A 9,866-nucleotide genomic window follows, 5' to 3' on the forward strand; every position below is an offset into this window, starting at 1 on the left:
ATCATGAACGAGAAAGATTACTTAACGTTTCAAGTTGTAAATTTGGAAATTATGTATAGATCTTTTTTTAATTATGTTTATACAAGGTATTTAATACACATTTTTATGTTGCGCTAAGTGCACGAACAGATTAATACGCATACTAATGGAACACTGATGAATTAGGCGATTCAATAAACATATAATGACCTTTCTTTCTGTGATCAAACCAAGATCATGACTCTTTCATGTATTCAATAAACTTGCACACAAATTATAATAATCTTAACTATCTATTTATATTAACAAACTATTTGCTAAACAAGAAACCTAATTAGACTCAAATTAGGAAACCAAATGAACTCTAATATTCTGACCATATCAATAAACACACGAAACAATGACAATTTAACGCCGTTTTCTTAAAAAAAAAAAAAAAAAAAAAAAAAAAAAACTTAAGCTTAAGTTATGCTTAATTTTTTAATAGTATCGTAGGTTTTGCTGAATTAAATATCTTATGTAAGAAAAAAATGAGTTTTGTATTCATCTAACGGATAAAAATAACATTTTTTCTTTAGGTTATAAGTTTGAAGCTATTTAAATAAAGATATACGTATACTTGTGTGTGGTCAAAATGAATCTTAGCTTGTAAAATAAAAAATATAATATTCGAGCCTCTTATAATACACACATTTTGTCTAATTTGCTTAAGAAAAATTTACGGACCCGAGTTAAAACTTAATACGAGATCACCCATTATAGATTGTTCTCAATCAAATACGATAATCAACGTAGTTCTCCTACATTCAATGTATTTAAAACGTTACTTTTTTTTTACAGTTTTATTTTGTTTTATATTATATTATATTTTTGTCTCAACAAATAATTCCAACTAATTCTTATACGTTTGGCTTCTTTTTTTTGGAAAATTAATATGTTTAAGATTGTAAAGAGGTAAAAGTGCAAAGCAATAAACCTATCACACTCTCATTTATTGAGTTGGAGGGTCCATGCTCCACACTTCCCATGCTATGGCCATGTGGTTGTATTATTGTGTGTAAAGAGGGAAATAGAGGATCCAACTAAATTTGGGAAGAACGTAATTCGCCAAGACCTTTTAGCTTAGTCATAATTGCATTTTCTATGCGTCTCATGCATGTATAAATTATTTTATATTTGCACTAATTTTGTCTACAAATATATTATTTCTTATACAATATTTGTTTGCTAAGTGGGAAAATATGAAAAATGAAGCAAAGTAGATGGAAAGAAGAAATCATGACGGTTTTATTGTTAACTTATTTCATGTGAAGCATGTGGTGTGTGTTAGTTCATATCTTAGTGTAAAATGAAGCTCTTTATTGATGAATTGGTATGTAAAAGTAAACATGATTGGAAAAAAGTTGCAACTGCAAAGATTCAACAAAGAAATGAATGATGTGGTGTGTATGTTAAGTATGAGAAAAAAGTGACCACTTTTGATTTCTGGTTTAGTCCAAAGATATTGAATTAAATATTAACATGTGTTTACATTTATGTTTCATAGACTTATCAATCGTTGTTTAGTTGACTAAAATATAGGTATGTCTCATGTCCTACCAAACCCGAAATGTTATCTTTAACAAAGCTAAACTGATTGTGAAATCAATAATGTCGGGTGTTCATAATCATGTCATATTACATACTAATCGATTAACAAAGATTATACAACATTGTAAGAAAGGCTATATGCTTTAAGAAACATCCAACTTTTAACCTTTTAATGCAAAAAAATGCGCATTAAATAAGATAGTTAAAACAACCAAACCCTTATGGCGCTTGTGGTTAAAAAATGATAATTTAGATAAGTGAGTAAGAGCAATCATAGTGTTTGGTTCACGAGCACTTATCGAACGAGATTTTTTGTTCGCGTCCATTCACTAAGAAAATGAATGTGTTCATAAACGGTTAACGAACACAGTCGGACAAAAATAAAATCAGCAGAGGAAGCAGAGGCTAGAGGGGATTACGGAGGGAGCAACGCTAGAACCTGAAGCCCTAATTGTGGAACAGAGGTCGATAGTATGAGCTTTAATCGGTGTGAATAATGAGAAGGACGTGGAAACGCTACATAAACAAGGTGGGTATGAGGCTTCCAATTTTATATGTTAAGGTAATAAATGTTGGATCTGAGAGTGTGTTTTTTTATAAAATAGTTGAATAAATTTTAAAATTCAATCAAACAGTGATAATACACACATCACCATAAACACAACTGGATTTGGGAATGATTGCAGAATGATTTCATATTATTTGGAATGTTTTCAGCACAATCAAAGGTACAAAAGACTCCGCCTCACCAGGTGCACTCTCTCACTAAGTTCTTTTGTTTTTTCAGCTCTTAGTGTTGTGAAATACATTGTGTGCAAAACTATATATAGAGGAGAAAACTACTGCTGACGTCACCATGGAAATGACCCTAAATGTAATACCCCGACCATGTGGAACGCATGGCGGAAGCATCGGGGAGTGACGTTACAAGATTGTTCATAATACATGAAAGTAAATTTTAAGTTTCATTATATTAAATTTACTGAGTTATATTGTTTTCAAAACACAAAACCTCGCAAGTAGTCGCTTTTAAATTAAAGTAAACTACGGCCCAAGTCCGATTCCTATGTGAAGCATACTTGATTAGCATCTTGAATTAGTACTTGAAACATATGTGAAAGAACATATGTGTTAATTACAAAAGTTGGTGAGTAACATACGTTTTGTGGCCAAGTATATGGCAAAAAGTTTGGTATTACAATACGTTGATTAATTACAAGAGTTAGGGAGAGAAATTAAGTTTTATAGCCAAGTACATGGCAAAAATTTTGGTATTGCAATACGTTGGCCAACTATAAGAGTTGGTGAGAAAATAAGTTTTGTAGGAAAAATGGTTTTTGTAATAATCGTATGGGAATAATTTGTTTAAGCACAAATTGTATGGCATTATATAGAAAGTTTTGTATTTTTTGCATAAAAAAGTGTGGTCGTTTGAAAATACATTCAAGCTTTTGTTGACTTGTTGGATAAACCCAAAAGGGTTCACCTAGAATATATTGTTCGATTTCTGTCATTCCCAACGTAACCTTCGTAAACAAACCAAACCCACAGGAAGCGGAATAGTGCGCCACACCTATGAATGTATTTTTGTTATGAATGACGCACCATTAAGTTTCATACAGATGAAAATATATTTTATATAAATCATATGTAGTAAATTTGTAAATTTGAAAAATAGTTTAGCACATATGAATCGTCCCAAAGGTTTAAGAAAAACGGGAACTATGTACTCACTTTGGTTGTTGCTGATGATTTTTCACGTGCTCAAGGAGTACAAGTATTTCCTAGTAATTAGGATGATAATATAGTTAGCGTGGATTTAGTTATGGTTTTTATTAGGCTAAACAGAAGATATGATAGAAGGTGTTTTATAATCATACGAGCGAGGAGTCTCATGTAATATGATTTATTAAACCTTACATTCAGTATATATGAATAGTTAAAGAAATTGTATGTATAATAAACCCAAACAATGCAATATGAAAGCAGAATACTGGTAGGGTCAAAAAGGAGCATGCGTGATTGCGGAGAGTCGAGGATAAGGATGTCATTGTATTAAGTGTTGATGGCACTCATCACCCGATAATCGACTTTTTCTCTAGCGTTGGCCGAGCAGCACAAGAAGGGTTTGGGGCGGTGGGTGTAGCGGTAGGATGTGGTGTGGTGGTGGTGGCGGCAGAATGAGGTGGTGGTGGCAAGATGTGGTGTTTAGGATTTTAGGGTTACGAAATTGGGAAAAATGAAGTGTATATGCAATTTTTTTGGTTTTATTTATTAAACATTTAAATAAAATAATGAATTGACCAAAATACCCATAGGTGAACAAAATTAACTGAAAATTTTAACCTGGTTAGTACTAAAGGACGTCGAGTGTAACAAGTTTTGCAAATAAAGGATTGTGACTGTAATTATTGAAGTTAAAGGCTATCCGTTACAATCCGGTACAAATATAAAGCACGAAAGGTGTAATTTACCCTTGAGTTTATTTATCGTTTTTTTTCTTTTCTTTTAATATTAGTTAGAAGAGGCTTTATAATAGGCATTATTCCACACCGTGCAAGTTAATAATAAAGCCTCCCGCCTACGTGGCGCGATAAAGCTCTAGGGGGCGTGAGACCAACCCACCCAACCTTATTAGTATTTTTTTGCTCAAGGCAACTTAATAGACCAATAAAGATAAGTGAGTAAAATTCTTTACCTAAAAAATAAAGTGGGCTAACAAAAGGAAAAAACAAACACTCAAATCTTCGACATTTCCGCGATAGTAAAGTCTCTAATCTTTTTGACGGACGATTTAGATTCGAATTCAACTTCATCTTATTAAATCTTTGGATGCCACGTGCCTATTGGAACCTACTTTTCATCTAGTTGCATTGGTTAGCAGAGTATTAACAAGATTTCTTGAATTTTCGGTGACCATTTTTAACATTTATATAAAAAACATATTATACACCCTAATTGTTGATAAACAAATAATTTTCCTACATGTTTTATTCATTTTTCTTTACTTTCTCTTTCAATACACATCTTTCATCTACTTTTTGTGTGGCTGACAGAGGCTATGCAGCTCATGAGTCCCCACAATTGTTGCAATTTGACGTGGCAAAATATACATTTCTCGACGTTTTGTTTTCCAAATTTAGACACCAAAATAGACATATCGCATGTTGCATTTACTCAAATTTCCCCAATTATTCGTACATTTTTTAATGTACGAAAATGTTCACAAATAACAATATAACAATTTCCCAACCTAAGACGCGTTTAAGGCGTCGATCGTGCACATGACCACATTTAAGTTGTTAAACAAGGCCGGATGTTATCTCGGTGGGTCGAATGGCTAGAATGCGGTGAGAGACGGGTCGTTTTCGCTGTCGGGTGAACTACAGACATGGTGGCATGGGTGGGTGGCCAGGGGTGGAAGGGGACCATTCTCGTAAGGGACGAGAAAGACAACTCCTTGCAAGAAACCACTTTGTGTCGATCTTTTTCCTTTTCATTTTTAAATATCAAGAATAAATAAAAATATTAAAAAAAGTGAATGAATCTAAGTGATTCACACTTGATTGAACATGAACCATGACCCCACAAAAATATTTAGTGTTATTGTATTTACAAAAGAGTAAAATGCTAAAATTGTCTTTTGAGTTTTATTAATTTTTGCTTGTTTCAATCAAAATGATTTTTTACTATATTTGAGTCCTTCATGTTTACGTTTTATTGCATTTTCATCCTTGAGTTTGGCAAATTATTGCGGCTTTCGTCTCTCAAAATTTGATCCTTAGGGATGATAATGACAAGATTTCAAACTTTTTAAATGAAAATACCACCTCTAGGACGAAGATAACATTTTATTGTTTATAAAAAGTAGCTTGTGTTGATTTGAGTTGATTTAACTATAATGTTTTTTTTTTTTTAATTTTTACATATTAAATAGATATTGTGGATTTTAACATAAAATATACAATAATATTATTTTGGTAATATATATGTACCAAAATTATTTGGAGTGGGATAAAAGTGAGATGTTTTGTTATCCAGAAAGAGAAATACACCTGCACCAGAAATTATCCGATGACAATTGTCTGGCTGTGCTCACATATTTCTTCAATGGCCCCCTCTTCAATTATTGCATCAAACCTGTAAATCTGTAATATACACAAGGGTATCTCTCTCTCTTGACACATCGTAATCTAATAATGTATTTGTAGCTGGCTACCGGGTAAACAAGTCTAAACTGGATTAGCTTCAACTCGTTTCGTGCTCTATCCTAAGCTCGAGTTTGTCATGTGATAAATTCTACAAACTCAGATTCGGCTTATTTATAAAACGATATTTTAATATAAGATATAATTGAAGTTACGTATAAGTTACTATATTTTTAATATATTATATTCCATTACTATTATTTTCTAATTGACATTTTTAAATTAAGAAATAAATATGCATGCGTGAAACAAAAGCAACATGATAAAAGACTATTGGGCTAACAAAATTGTAGTCAGAAAAACAAAGGCTCGTTTAGGCTCGTGACACTAGTTGAGCTCAATATAAGGAACTTGTTTTAGACTCAAAATCGGGCTCGGGCTCAGACCCGTTTATACCAATATATGCAGTGCCTGATGTAAATGAAGTTAAAAAAAAGATGAGGTAAGCGATTACATACCACCATATGTATCACATTTGAAACAAAAGGTACAAGTGATTGTGAATCACAGTTCTTCACTTAATTTGGGTATGTATTAAACTAGTGGGATTTCCCATGCTACGTGTCGGGAATTCGAACGATATCGATTCAATTCGTTATGTTATCGCCATTCGCTGTAGCAATCGAAAACGAAAACCAAGAAAAATAAAGTTGTGATATGCCTAAGTAGATATCACATGTATTTTACACTGATCAAAGATTAAATACTGAAACCGGTTCCAATAACACTGGTACCAATTTCGACCTTGATTTTTCGGTATGAGGCCGCTTTGTCTCAAACTAGCAATCGGTATAGTCTATGACACAAAGAAAGACATTACTCTGGACACAAATTGTACGATACAAAAAAAAACCTCGTTTACAACAGTTTCATTAACCAAAAGTTGTTTTATATGACCCAAAAAATAAAGTCGTGTTTTACATCAATCATAAACCAGAATTACGAACACCCATACCGGTTCCCATGATACTAACACCAGTATTGATGTATATATTATTTAATAGTTAAAAGTGTTTTTTTTAAGGTGGCTTTCTTTTTGAGTGATCCAATGTCACACCGCTTAAACGGTAGCCCTAGCCAAGATCTGCCCAGACTACATTGTCTTAACCGGTTTTGCGCTAGGTTGGTCAGACTTGGTTACGGCGTTCCCACGGAAACCGTACTGCCTCCACACGAGTTGCCTCGCTGAAGTAACAGCCGGATGAAAACCGGGGTGCGACTCAGGATCGAACCCCCCTCGGTGGGTTTGTCACCATCATTGCCCAACCCCTGAGCATAAACCCAGGTATTTAATATTAGTGTAAGGGTATATTGGTAAATGGATCATTAATTGGTAGTATTCCTTTTTAATAGGTAACTACATTAAAATTTTAACTTATTTTCAAATAAACATACTTTTTAAAAAAAGAAAAAATATATAATTTAAAGTGTAGCATAAATTACGAGGTGTGTATGATGAATTACGAGCTGTGTAGGATAAATTCAATATGTGTAGGATAAATTTCAAAACATGTATGATAAATTTTGATGTGTGTACGCAAAAATTTAAGTGTGAAGGATGATAGTGTTTATGACTAATTAATTAGTCAAAGATAATAATCAATGAGTTGAGAGAAGAACAATTTAATGTTTTACATTTGTATCCTTTATTCTTTTTCTTCTTAATTTAATTTTCTTCTCAAATAAATTTACTCTTATATCTGTATTTATTATATATAATATAGGGCTGAAAACAAAAGTTGAAAAAAGCATTAATTTCACTACCGATTCCGTTGATAAATTTTAGGCTGTGGGGAGTAGAGAGATTTGGGTTGAGGGTATTGCTCGATACGTGGTGAGGGTGAGATACGTAAGCTTATGGTGAAAAATGAGGAGTGTGGTGTGGCGTGGCGTGACTTAGCTTGGTGTGGCCAGCCATTTGATTTTTTTTTTTAATTAAAGTAGCCTACCAAAGCCAGCCATATTGAACTAGCCAACCAAAGAGAGCCAAGTCACCATGCCCCCCGCCCCACACCAGGCTGAATACCCACGTCAAATGAGAAACGCCAACCCAAAGTGGAGCAGCTGACGTTGAAGGGCATCCCTGCCCCAACCAACGCCCCACTCCCCACAGTCTTATATAGTAAAATTAGTAAAAACTTAAAGGTCAAAAGTACATGTTATATATAATGTAGGGTAGGAAATGAAAATAAGTAAAATGTTTAGGCTTATCCAGGTAAGACCATGGGGTATGGTGGGGCTTGGGTGGGGCTTGGGTTGGGGCATTTGTTGATACGTGGAATGGGAGCCCCCCCACCACTCAAACCCACGCCCATGGGGTATGGTGGGGCTTGGGTTGGGGGCATGAGTTTGGTTTGGCCATTGAGAGCCCGCCATGTCACCTTACTAGCCCGCCCCCCGCCCGGCTTCAAACCCACGCCAATGGGGCCACGCCCCAAACCCACGCCCTAACCCAAGCTCCCGGGGTGGTAGCTTGGGCGTTTTCAGCCAACCCACGCCCCAACCAAAGGGTTATTTCTTATACTAATCAATATATATATTACGATATGCGGTTGAGAAACCTTAAAAATACCAGTTTTCTGATTGGATATTTGTGACTTGATTTTGCCATTATCTATATATTAAAATCAAAACGAAATGAACAATATTTTTTATATATTATATTATAATAAAATATTATAATAGTTGTTATTCTCTTTACTTTTTAAGTTTGATAAGTTTTGTGTCAACCAAAATACCGGTTCAACGCTAAAAGTCGGTACCGGATTGAGTTTGATAGTCTTTTAGTTCGAGAAATTTGGTACTGCTACCCAGTACGATTTGCTCATCCCTGATCACGGGTACCGTACGAACAACAACGGTATCGTACACCTTTTTTTTAGTTTCAGGGGTAGGGATGAGCTCGGTGCCAACTGATACCTCGGTTACGGTATCGGTATATAAATGTAAAATCCGGTACCGAACCGGTACCAGGAACGCCAAACGTCACTACCGAACTGGTACTTAGGATCTTTCGGTTCAGGAAATAAATTCGGTACTGGTACCCATTACTATTTGCTCATCTCTAACTACGAGTTTCTACCGAACAACATCATTACCATACAACTTTTTAGTTGATTTTCTTTCGGTTATTTTTTAGTGTTTTTTTCTACATTTTCTTTTTATTCTTGTCAGCGGTTCCGTGTGCAACGCGCTTGTATTGATTTCAAACACATATAAACACAGACTAAATAACAAAATAAGTTCGCCGCAACGCGGCGACAGTTTTTATAACTAGTTTACTTTATAACGATTTAAAAGGGCACCAGATATATGTAGTTCGTTTAGGGTATCCAAACATGTTTTTTTGGGTATCCAAACATGTTAGGCGAACTCTGAGTAGGGTATCAAACGTACTCTGATTGAGCTCATTTTAGGTTTTTGCTTTTAGTTTTTTAGCTTGTAGATTTTAGAATTTTTGTTTAGATCATTGTGTCTTTTTATTTTCCATTATGTTTTTTTAATTTTATTTTCGTCATTATGACTTTTTCGATTTATTGTGTTTTTTTTCCTCGACATTGTGTTATATTTCTTGATGACGACGGGCCAATGGGAAAGCCCATTTTACCCGTTTTGGATTACCCTTATACGGGCCTAATTACGAGTAAGCCCAAAGGATAGGGTTATCTTGCCCATTAAGGTTTCTTTCCTTTGAGAAAAGCAGGAAAACAGCTAGCAAGGAGGCAGGCTTCATTTAATGTTCGACAAGAATGGGATCTTGGCTGAGAGAATGTACTTCTCCGGCTGAAGCATTAAATAAGGTGGACATCTTGCCGTTGGGGGTCAGACACGTGTCTGCACCCCCCGAGAACCCACAAAAACCGTTAGATCACATGTGAGAAATATCTAGTGCATGAGATAAGGACCGGCTATTATATATAAGGGCAAGCAGGAGAAGGCAAAGGCAGGTATGATCTCCGGAGTTATCTCATTTACTTCACCCTCATTTATTACTCCTACATTTATTCCGACCAACATTCTTATTTATTGCACACATGCATTCCGTTCACTTGATTCACACCTACGAGGAAATATTCCGGTGACTCACTC

The sequence above is a fragment of the Helianthus annuus genome, chromosome 12 (assembly GCF_002127325.2).
Source record: "Helianthus annuus cultivar XRQ/B chromosome 12, HanXRQr2.0-SUNRISE, whole genome shotgun sequence".
In the NCBI taxonomy this organism is placed as follows: Eukaryota; Viridiplantae; Streptophyta; class Magnoliopsida; order Asterales; family Asteraceae; genus Helianthus; species Helianthus annuus.